Consider the following 12,541-nt stretch of genomic DNA (forward strand, 5'->3'; position numbering starts at 1 on the left):
TTAAACACTCATATTGGTTGATTTTTGCCTAGCTTCCAATCTTTATTTCTTAAAGAGTAACTTTATGTATGTGTCATTTATACATATGCAAATGTATTTGTTGGATAATTTCTAAGTTGGAGATGCAGGGTCAAAAAATACATGTGTTTAAAATTTTAAGAGGTATTGTGAGATTGTCCACAACATTAGACAAAGATTTTAAATGAGTTACTTGAGATTGCAGAGCCAATTTTTAATAGACTTAAAGTTAGAACCAATGCTTCCTAGCCAGAAAACAGGAGCTGTAAAAATTGAATAATTGCACATTTTGGGGGCCACTTAACACTTTGTGAAATATGAATAATTGAGGCCTCTGCAGAAAAAAGAAAGGAATAAGTTACTCCTCTTGCTGACTCCATTTTTCTCACGTGCTCTTTGTACTTGTCCCCTGAGCCCCAGAGCCAAACATCGAATTAACCTAAGGAAGACTAGATGGGTTTAGGTCCTGTCAACATGGGCCTCTCAGTCTCATGGGCTACTGAGATGAGGACTTCTCTGCATGTACCAAAAAGTTAAAGAAATTAAAATGATTTACCCCCCAAAAGTAGAAGACTGGGACAAAAAAGGAGTCTCTGAATGTTGTACATATTCAATGCACTCAGCTGCTAACAGAGAGGTTGGGGTTTGAGTCCACCCAGGAGCACCTCGGAAAGATCAACTTCTGAAAGATCACAGCCATTGAAAACCCTATCGAGCATGGTTCTACCCTGACGCAGATGGGGTTGTCACGAATCAGAGCCAACTGTTAGCAACTGACTTAGAAAAAGAAGGAGAAAGAGTTGATGAAGCCCTTCGATGATATTAAAGGTCATCAACAGACTCTCCTGGCTAGATATGCCCTCACTAAAATGCTTGCTCGGTCTTGTGAGCTACTGTCCGAGGTGCTGACACATCCCTACAGGCTTTATCATGATTGCTTTTCCTATTTCGGTAGCATTAAGGAATCCTATGCAAACCCTCTTAGAAATTCTGAACTAGGAAAGAAATGGGACAACTGAGGGAAGCAAGAGAGGTAAAAGATCAAGGGCTGCTTATAGAGACAGAAGATTTGTGAGATTGGATGAAGAATGAAGAGTGACATATGATTTGTTATTATCTACAAATCATCATAGATACTGTCTTAGTTATCTAGGGCTGCTATAAAAGAAATACCACAAATGAGTGCCTTTAACACACTGAAATTTATTTTCTCACAGTTTAGGAGGCAAGAAGTCTGAATTCAGAGTGTTGGCTCTAGGGGAAACCTTTCTCTCTGTTGGCCCTAGGGGAAGGAAGGTCCATGTCTCTTTCAGAGTCTGCTCCTGGGCAGTCTTCATGTGGCGTGGCATCTCTTTTCCCCCATCTCTGCTCTTTTGCTTGCTTGTTTGTTGTTGTTATGTGCCATTGAGTTGGTTCTGACTCATAGCGACCCTATGTGCAACAGAACAAAACACTGCCTGGTCCTGCACAATCATTGCTATGTTTGAGCTTGTTGTTACAACCACTGTGTCAATCCATCTCGTTAGGGTCTTCCTCTTTTTCACTGACCCTCTACTTTACCAAGCATGAAGTTCTTCTCCAGGGACTGGTACCTCCTGATAACTTGTCCAAAGTGCATGAGATGAACTCTCGCCATCTTCACTTCTAAGGAGCATTCTGGTTATAGTTCTTCCAAGACAGATTTGTTCATTCAGAATCACACCCATTGCTGTCAAATCAATTATGACTCATAGCAATGGTATATAGGGCAGAGTAGAACTGCCCCCATACAGTTTCCAAGGAGCAGCTGGTGGATTCCAACTGCTGACCTTTTTGTTAGCAGCCGAGCACTTAACCAGGGCTTCATTCTTCTGGCAAGCCATGGTATATTCAATATTCTTTGCCAACACCATACTTCAAAGGTATCAATTCTTCTTTGGTCTTCCTTATTCATTGTCCAGCTTTTGCACGTGTATGAGGCTATCAAAAACACCATGACTTGGGTCAGGCACACCTTAGTCCTCAAAGTGACATCTTTACTTTTCAACACTTTAAAGAGGTCTTTTGCCATAGATTTGCCCAAAGCAATATGTCTTTGATGTCTTGACTGCTGCTTCCATGGGCATTGATTGTGGATCCAAGTAAATTGAAATCCTTAACAACTTCAATCTTTTCTCCGTTTTATCATCATAATGCTTATCAGTCTAGTTGTGAGGATTTTCGTTCTCTTTATGTTGAGGTGTAATCCATACTGAAGGCCATAGTCTTTGATCTTCATCAGTAAGCCTTCTTCACTTTCAGCAAGCAAGGTTGAGTCATCCCAAAATGCAGGTTGTTAATAAGTCTTTCTCCAATCCTGATGTCCCTTCTCAGATTATTTGCTCAGTATACAGATTGAATAAGTATGGTGGAAAGATACAACCCTGACACACACCGTTCCTGATTTTAAACCACACAGCATCCCCTAGCTCTGTTCAAACCACTGCCTCTTTGTCTATATACAGGTCCCTCATGAGCACAATTAAGTGTGCTGAAATTCTCATTCTTCACTATGGAATCCACAATTTGTTATGGTCCACAAGTCAAATGCCTTTGCATAGTCAATAAAACACAGGTAAACAGCTTTCTGGTAGCCTTTGCTTTCAGCCAAGATCATCTGACATCAGCAATGATATCCCTTGTTCCACGTCCTCTTCTGGATCCAGCTTGAATTTCTGGCTACATCCATTTTTGAATTATCTTCGGTAAATTTTTTCTTGTATGTGATATTAATGATATTGTTAGATAATTTCTGCATACTGTTGGATCATCTTTCTTTGGAATGGGTGCAATTATGTATTTCTTCCAGTTGATTGGCCAAGATTAGTGAGTGCTTCCAGTGTTGTATACATTTGTTGAACCATCTAAGTTGGTATTTCATCAATTCCTGGAGCCTCGTTTTTCGCCAATGCATTCAGTGCAGCTTGGGCTTCTTCCTTTGAGACATAAGAGACATTGACTCAAAACACACCCTACACTAATCCTGTCTCATTAATGTAACAAAAGCAACCCATTCCCAGATGGATTATAACCACAGGCATAGATGTCAGAATTTACAGCACATGTTTTGGGGGGACATATTTCAATCCATAAAATACCAAAAGATAATTTGCCTCCTCTGTGGTTGTGGGGAAATGGACACATACACAGTGCCTTATGCTCTCCACTGTTGTATGCATATATCCCCTGCGGACTTAAAATAAAAGCTAGATTATACAAAAGACCACAGAATGAGTTATCATGTGGAATTTCCTGAGTGGGCAATTTTAGAAATAGGATGGAATGCCATCTGCCTAAGACAGTTTAACTATAACCCTGCCAAAGGCTGGAAATAGACTGGATAACCTCTGGAGACTCCTACAATATTTGAAGTTATGACTTCAATGAAAGCATTCATGCTATTCTTGCTCTTTATCTCTGTTTGAGCTTCAGAGCAGCCTGGATTTAAACTAATGTCACAGGCTATACTTATTATTTTTGTCTTATCTAAAGTCAGTTGCCTTCAAGTGTTGTTTTAATACACACAAGAAGTTAATGACTTTCTCAACCTGTCAGTTCTTTCCCTAGCAGCATAAAAAGTATAATACAGGATGTAAATTCAATCAATTCCATTCATTTCTCAAATGCTGCACTGGAATTGAACAATCTTCCATTCAGACGATTAAGTTAAAAAAAATTATGTCTTGGTGCAAAAAGGAAAAGAGAATTTTGAATTTATATGAAATTTAAATATTAAGCGTTTTACATTTCTCTATTTGGTTTTTTTTTTTCTGCAAATGCTGGGTTTTCAAATTGGAAGGAATATATAGTATTAGGAAGTATGCCAAAGATCCCATAAATGCTTGAATGTATTTTTCGATACTTTAAATGGCCTCATTGTCAATGCGGTTGGCTTTGTGTGCTTAGCTGTGATTATAACCATTGGTGCTACAGGGAAACATAGGTCTGGGGCTGTCTGGGCTTGAGGAGGTCTTGCCTACCATAAGTCCAGGCAACATCCAGATATCAGGTCACTAGAGAGAGTTTCCAAGGGCCCAGCAATGTATCTGTCTCCAAGAAGGGTGAGATTCCCCCCACAGGCCACTGGGAAAGTAATCTATTCTCCCCAGGGGTTACCTGGTTCTGCCTCTGGGTGTTGACTCTTATACTGCATCTTATACTTCCAGCTTAGGGATAGCCTTCAAGCACTACAACAAATTTCTCTCTTTCAGGGCTGAGAGTTGGTGCCAGTCTAAAATCCATTTGAAAAAAGAAAACATTTCAGGGAAATGGCATCATCCTTCCTCCTCAACATTTTCTTTTCTTTACACGTCTAACACAATGATTATCTCTCTTCACACTGCAGTGATTCTCTGCCAAGGTACGGGTGGGAAAGGCAAGGGGCATGTCCCTCTCTACTTCACTCATAGGAACTTATCAAAATGGGGCAAGGGTGAACTTTCTAAAGCTCTCCAAGTTTCTGATAAGTCCTCTGTGCTGAATAGCCTCCAAATGCCCTTTCTTCACCCTTTTCTGTGCCCCCAGAAGGCTAACAAGCACCAACAGACTTCTTTTGTTTGCCTTAAGGCTTTCAGTTGAATTCAGCCAAAAAGGAGCACCAGCAAGAGATCAGAGGGAGCAGGTGAAGTTTAAGGTATTTATTTCCTTGGCTCCCTGTCTGGGTGCCACAGGCTGCGTGCATCTCTTGACTAAAGATCACCGCTCATATCTGACAGCCTTCTCTGCCCAGCCTTCTGCCTCCAAGTTCCATTCCGGTACCAGCTGTTTCTCCTCATTCCTTTTAGATCTTGGAGAGGAGCAATAGCCTCTATTATTAGCCCCACAGTATTGTACTATCTCTATGATTTCCCTATACCCTACCCACACCTTTGTAAAGAGTCCCTTTACCTTCTCCTTTCTATAAGGACCCTGAGTAATACCGTCTCCACCTCCCATCATCAGAGAAATTTTACTATTTTGGTATCTGTGGCTGCCACAACAAAGTGCTACCATTGAGTGGCTTATAAGAACAGAAAAGGGGATTGGTTGGTGCAGTGGCAGAATTCTCACCTTTTTTTTATGCAGGAGACCTGAGTTTGATTCCCAGCCAATGCAGCTCATGCACAGTCACCATCCATCTGTCAGCATAGGCTTGCATGTTGCCATGCTGCTAAACAGATCTCAGCAGAGCTTCCAGACTAAGATGAACTAGGAAGACAGGCCTGGATATGTACTTCCAAAAATCAGCCAGTGAAAACCCTATGGGTCACAATGGTCTGATCCACAGTTGATCATGGAGATGGCAAAGGACTGGGAAGCATTTCATTCTGTTGTGCATGAGGTCTCTATGAGTAGGGGCCAACCCGATGGCAGCTAAACACAACAATAAGGACAAAATTTATTGTCTCAGTTCTAGAAGCTGTTAGTCTAAATTCAGAGTGTTGGCAGGGTCATGTTCACTCTGAAGGCTCTAAGGAAAGATGCTTTCTTGTCTCTGTCAATTTTGGTAGCCCCAGATGTTCCTTGGTTCACAGCTGCAGCATAACTCTGTGGTCACATGGCCACCCATCTTAGGCTGGGTTCTCTAGAGAAGCAAAACCAGTGAAGCATATAAATACATAGAGAGGGAGGTTTACATTAAGGAAATGGCTCACAGAGTTGCAGAGGCTAGAACATCAAGTCCACAGGTCAGGCTGGAGGCTTCTCCTGATTCACATAGATACAGAGACTGGCAAACCCAAGATCAGCAAGTCAGACAACAGGGCTCTGGCTTACGGGTTGCAAAGACCTGGACAAATCCCAAGATCAACAGGCAAGATGACAGGTAAGCTGCTGGCTCAAGTCCTAAGAACGGGAGGTCAGAAAAACAGGAGCCAGCTGTAGAATCCAAAATGAGCAAAAGCTCACAAGCCTTGCCAGAAAGTCCACCTATATTGGGTGCAGGCCACACCCAAAAGGAAACTCTCTTTCAACTGATTGGCTACTCACAGTAGATCCCTCATGGAGGTGATCACATTATATCGAATCTCATCATGGAGGTGGCCACATCATCATATGACTGCCAAACTACATGGTAACTGTCAAACCTCTGAGAATCATAGCCCAGCCAAGCTGACACACAACCTTAACTATTACACCATCACATGGCCATCTGCCTTCTCTCTGCCTCTCTATGTCTCTTCTCCACCTTCATAAGGGCACCACTCAGGTAAAATTAGGACCTACCCTATTCCAGTCTGTATAACTTCCTGATAACATCTTCAAAGACCCTGCTTTCAAACAAGGTCACATTCAAAATTACCAGGGGTTAGGGCTTCAACATAAATTTGGGAACGGAGGACATAATTCAAATACTATACTCTCCATTTTTGTTAAGGGGAAATATAAAATTATCTCTATGGATAATAGAGCTGTATCTTTCAGAAACCATTGCTAAATACATGGTTCAATATTCCTTGTATAATTATCTGCTTGAGAATTAAAAAAAAAAATACTTAGCACTGTGGGAAAAATATGTTTTCCTAAGGAAATTATATCTTTCTGTTACCAAATAATGAGAATTCTACAGCCAAGAGCCTATAATCTATGTCTTCATTACTGACTGCCAGGATGCTCACAACTAAATCTATGTATTAGGACAACCACATTATCTTAGATTTTTGCTATATTTGTTTCTCCTTCCTTTTATGTGGGTCTTAATGATCTATATTCATTTTAATGATCAGGCTAGATGTATGTCTATAATCATAACTGTTTTGAAGTTAGAAAGGCCATACATCATTCTTGTTATAGTTCTTAACGATTATTGATTGTGTCCCAGGTTATATTGATATGGGCAATTTTTTTTACATTGGGAAAAGAGAGTCAGGCTCTTACCATAAGCAAACTCACTAGTCAAAAAATTTCTTTGTAAAAGAAGCTTAGTTTAAAATGGAATAGATGTGCAAGTCTAACATTCATACCTGAGGTTCTGATTCATTGAAGTGTTTGTTTCTTCTTTAACCAAATGCCTTTAATTATTTTTTAAGCACACTAACTAAAAAAGTTGTTTATAGTATTCAAAACATATGATCTGTTCCACAATGGGAGCCTAACCTGATGATCAAAAAAAAATTTAGTAAAGCTTTCTATTTTTTGTTATTCTTAAAATCAGATACAAAAAGGCACCTACGAGAGCTTTCTTAATGACAACAGTAAAGGTCTTATTGATGGTCCTTAACTCTAATACATTAGTCCCCTAACACACCTCCACATTTGACATTTGGTGTATGGTATGTCCTCCATAAATGCTTATTGAATTTAATTGTGAAATGAAAATTATATACAAATATTTGGGAGCATGCCCCCAAAATGCACCCTTTAATTGCCTTATATTTCACTTATGATTTGAATAAACTTTTATTCAATAAACATTTTTATAAAAGATATGGTATTCCAGCAAAATCATCCACAAAGGATTAAGTTAGTGAGCAAGGGGGCAGCCAAAATGAAGGATAAAAACAATTTATGTGCAAATGTCTCCCCAGTGGGGCATTGTAAATGGTGACTTGGAAGAGATGATGTGGCTGTTGGGCCCCTGATTCTGGATGTTTGTATCTCTAGCAAGGTAGATTGTTAGCTATTAAAAAAAAAAAACCAAACCCAGTGCCATCGAGTCTATTCCAACTTATAGCGACCCTATAGGACAGAGTAGAACTGCCCCATAGAGTTTCCAAGGAGCGCCTGGCGGGTTTGAACCACCGACCCTTTGGTTAGCAGCCGTAGCACTTAACCACTATGTCACCAGCTATAGGAGAAGCAATTAAGTAGAATGTGAAACACATGAAGCAACTAAAAGAATATGAACACATGATCTCGGGGAGTGGAGGGAAATTCAATGGCTATACCAAAATAAGAAAAGTAGAAGATTATATTTTGGTAGAAAAGCTACTCAGAGAAATAATGAAACAAGAGAGTACCATGAAATCCACTCTTGTAATAAAAGTGTAAAGTATTGATGTTTATTTTCCTTTTTTAATGTTTTCGTTATATACAGTTTAATGATAAAAACCATTTAAAGAATAATACTATAATGAACATTCAGGTATCCCAAACTCAGCTTAAGAAATGAAACACTATTAGTACCTTGGAAGCCCCCTGCTTAGCTCTTTCAAATCATACACCTTCCCTTTGAGGATTAGCACTGTTTGCATTTTGGAATAAGAACTCCCCCGCTATTCTTAATAACTTCATCATTTATTGTTTCTTTTTGCCTGTTTATAACATGTATATATTTATTGCTGACTTTTTTAGCTCAATTTTAAGTTTATGAGAGCCATTACTATTGTTGTGTGCAGCTGTGCTTCCATTGTTTCCATTGCTGCATAGTATTCCCGTGTAAAAAAATAAATATAAAAGCATGTATTTATCCATATATCCATTCTGCTGTTGATGGGCATATGGGTTGTTTCCATTTGAGACCTTTACAAATATCACTGCTGTGAACATACTAGGACATGTCCCCTGGTGTATATTTGCAAGAGCTCCTCTTGGGGATTGTTGGGAAAATGGTTACCCGACCTCAAAAACCCTTCTCTCCATCCTCCATGGCAATAAAATAGTGGCTGGAATGCAGCTGCCCAGCTAGGGACTGTATTTCCCAGTCCAATTTGCAATCAGTTGAGGCCATGAGATTTACCAGCGCAATTTGAGCAGAAATGATGTGTACAACTTTCATCTCACTGCTTAAGAGAAAACCTCTGGGCCTGGACTTTGGCTCTTTTCTGATCTTCCTGCAGCCAACTAGGGTGACCTTGAAAGTCACATGTTGAAGGTGGCCTAGGTCTCTGTGGAGTGAAGAGCAAGATCACCTGGAACACTTAGTTTATTTATGAGTGAGAAATAAACATGTATTTTGCTTGAGTCATAGCATACTTGGACCTCTTCGTTACAACAGCTAGCATTCCCCTACCCTCTATGTATATACTCAGGAGTAGAACTGTTGGTATGAAGGATATGCCCATGTTTCCTAGGGAATATCAAACTGTGTTCCAAAGTGGTTATGCCAATTCACACCAAAATATGTCTTTACCAACAATTGGTATTGTCACAACTTTATATTTCTGCCAATATGGAATCTGTATAATGACATCTCACTGTGATTTCAGTATTTTAACTATCTTTTCCTATGTTTATTGGCCATTCAGTTTTTCTCTTCTGTGAAATGCTTGCTCATTTTTACCATTTTTCTATGAAGTTGCTCCTTTTTTTTCTTATTAACTTTGTAGAAGCTCCCTATTCACTATGGGGAGCAATCCTTTGTCAGTTGTATATGTAACAAATATGTTACCCAATTTGTGTCTTGTTTTTTCACTTTCTTTGTAGTGTATTAGAAGAACAAAAGGATTTTATTTTAATATAATCAAATCTATCAATCTTTTCCTTTATAGCTTGTTTTTTTGTTTGCTTGTTTGTTGTTCTTGGTGTCTTGTTTAAGAAATTTTTTTCCAAAGTCAAAGATAGGCTCCTAATTGTCTTCTAAAGTTTTAAAAATTTTGCCTTTCACATATAAAACCTAATCCGTCTGGAATTAATTTTTCTATATGGTATTGAAACAGGCTGCTCAGCCATATTGAAAACCCCAATCAACACCCCCCCCCCCTTTGTCTTGCTAACCACAAGCTTGTTTTAAGCAGGAAGTCACAGCAGGTAGTGGTTCCGCCCCCTGACTAGCCCTAGTTACACCTTGAAGCATGCACAGATTGAAATCATACCCTTCAACTGACTGCCCCCCACCCCCAAATATAGGCATGGGAGGGCTAAAGTCAGAAAATTCTGGGTACCAAACCCAACCCCCTGACGCCATTGGAAACAAAAAGCTCCCCAGCCCCCTTAGTCAGCGAGCACATGGCCTTAAGGTCACTAGACCCCACGCGCTCCTTCTATGCGCAGACAATAAACTTGCCACTTTCTGTTTCCATTGCAATCAGTGTCCGTCTTATTTCGATTGGCTAATAAGACAGGACAAGAACCCGAGTGGCGTTTGGTTACAGTATGAGGTAGGGATGTGTGGGATCCATGAAGGCGTGCTACTTGGATCTCCCTTCAAGAGATACCCTACCATGGGGAGTACGGTTAGCTGACAGCCTGTAGCTACAAGTGCCAGGATCTGCCTCAGCTTTCAAGCCAGGCACATGCTTCCTGGGCATCTCCCAGACAATGACTGAGCACAGTGGTAGCATAAGGGCTTGACATTTAGGCCATCATAGGACTCTCCTATGAGCAGTCTTCTTGCCAAAATTCCCCATTAGGCCAGCTGAGGCTTTCTCGAAGTTGCACCATAGTCTTAGGTTTTTCCTCCCAGCTCTCCATCCTTCTCTCACTGCTTTCCTAAGTGTCACACCTACATTGTGGTCTGAAGTCTCTCCCTGCATAAATCCTGCTCCCTCTCCTCTTTATGTTTTCATGGGCATTGTCTCCCAAAAAATCCTCTTGCACTTTTGTCTTGGCATCTGCTTCCTAGAGAACCCAACCAAAACAGTACCCGTTTTTTTTCCCCATAAGAGAAATCAATTGTTCCAACAGTGTATTGAATAGCACTTCCTTTCTCTCTGACCTGTAATACAAGCTCTATTCTATACAGGGTTTCTATACATGTGTGGAACTGTTTCTGGACTATTCAATACCATTTGTCTATTTGTCTGTCTTTACACCAATATTACACCATCCAAATTATTATGGTTATTAATAAATCTTAATATTTGGTGGGATTATTCCTCCATCTGATCATTTTTCTTTATGGGAACAGTGGCTATTCTTGGATATTTGCTCTCTCATTTCAATTTTGGGGCCCTGGTGACACAGTCGTTGAGAGCTCAGCTGCTAACCAAAAGGTTGGCAGTTCAAGTTCACCACCTGCTCCTTGGAAACCCTATAGGACAGTACTACTCTGTCCTATAGGGTCGCTATGAGTTGGAAACAACTTGACAGCAACACGTTTGGTTTGGGTTTTTATGTCAATTTTAGAATCAGTTGCCAAATTCCTTAAAAAAAAAAAAAACTGTGGAATTCTGTTTGGAATTGTATTGAATCTATAGAACAATTTTGTGTGAATTGGTACTTTACACTATTGAGCCTTTCTGTCCATGAACCTCTCCATTTATTTAGGTCTCCTTTACTGCTTTTTATTAAAGTTTTATGATCTGACACATAAAGGTCTTACTGATGATATTTATTCTCAAGTACCTTTTATTAGTGATTACCATTGTAAATCCCTTTTTAAACTGTTGCTGGTGATAATAATAATGTTGTTGTCGTGTGCCATCAAGTTGATTCCAACTTATAGCAACCCTACAGGACAGAGTGGAACTGCCCCACCGAGTTCCCTAGGCAGTAATCTTTACAGGAACAAATCACCAGATCTTTTCTCCCATGGAGCAGCTGGTAGGTTTGAACCACTAACATTTCAGTTAGCAGCTAAGCACTTAACCACTTTGCCACCAGGGGTCTTTAATAATAATAGTAATGATGATGATGATGTCAACAACAGCTAACACGCACCGCACATTCACTATATGCCAGATACTGGTCAAAGCACTCTATTCTTAAAGGCAGGCCCTGGGACATTAAATAATATGCCCAACATTACACAGCTAGTAAATGGCGAAGTCAGGGTTGAAGAGAAGTCTGGCTCCAGAGCTCATACTCCTTACTACTACACGCTGTTATTCTGTGCAGTTTTGTATTAATTTTTGAGGCTACCATAATAAATTACCACAAATTGGGTAGCTTTAAACAACAGCATTCTTTCATGGTTCTGCAGACCACAAATCTGAAATACAGGAGGGTTGAGCTCTACCCAGGGATTATAGGAAGAATCCATTCCTTGCCTTTTCCAGCTACTGGTGGCTTCCCTGACATTCCTGGGCTTGTAGCTACATCACTACTGTGTCTACCTCTGTCTTCATATTGCCTTCTATTCTGTGTGTCTAATCTCCCTCTGCCTCACTCTTACAAGAATCCTTGTAAGTGGACTTAGGGTCTGCTCAGATAATACAGGATAAGGACTTTCTTTCAAAATCCTGATCTTAATTACATCTTTTGCCATGTAAAATGATATTCACTCTTTTACCCTCTAAGGTAACATTCACAGGTTCTGGGGACTAGGACACAGACATATTCTGAGGGGTCAATGTCATACAACTCTATGAGAAATCAAGTAACTCTTGTATGTTCTAATAAATTCAGCAACCTAGCTATATCCTCTGATCAATTCCAAGAATATAGCTATCAATTCTTTTGAGTTTTCTGTGTAGACAATCACGTCATCTGTGTATCATTCAAATTTGCTTTTTTTTGTTTTTGAGATTCCGTATCTTACTGTGCATGCCACCCCCTTATCATGATTATCATCACAAACAACAGATGTTAGTGTTTATTAGGTAAAAGACAAGGTACTAGGAGATATAGGGATCAAAAAGACATATAAGACACAGCCTTTGCCCTATCAAAAGTGTTAGAATTGGGATATGGTTGATACGCATGAAAA

The sequence above is a fragment of the Loxodonta africana genome, chromosome 1 (assembly GCF_030014295.1).
Source record: "Loxodonta africana isolate mLoxAfr1 chromosome 1, mLoxAfr1.hap2, whole genome shotgun sequence".
NCBI classification, from domain to species: domain Eukaryota; kingdom Metazoa; phylum Chordata; class Mammalia; order Proboscidea; family Elephantidae; genus Loxodonta; species Loxodonta africana.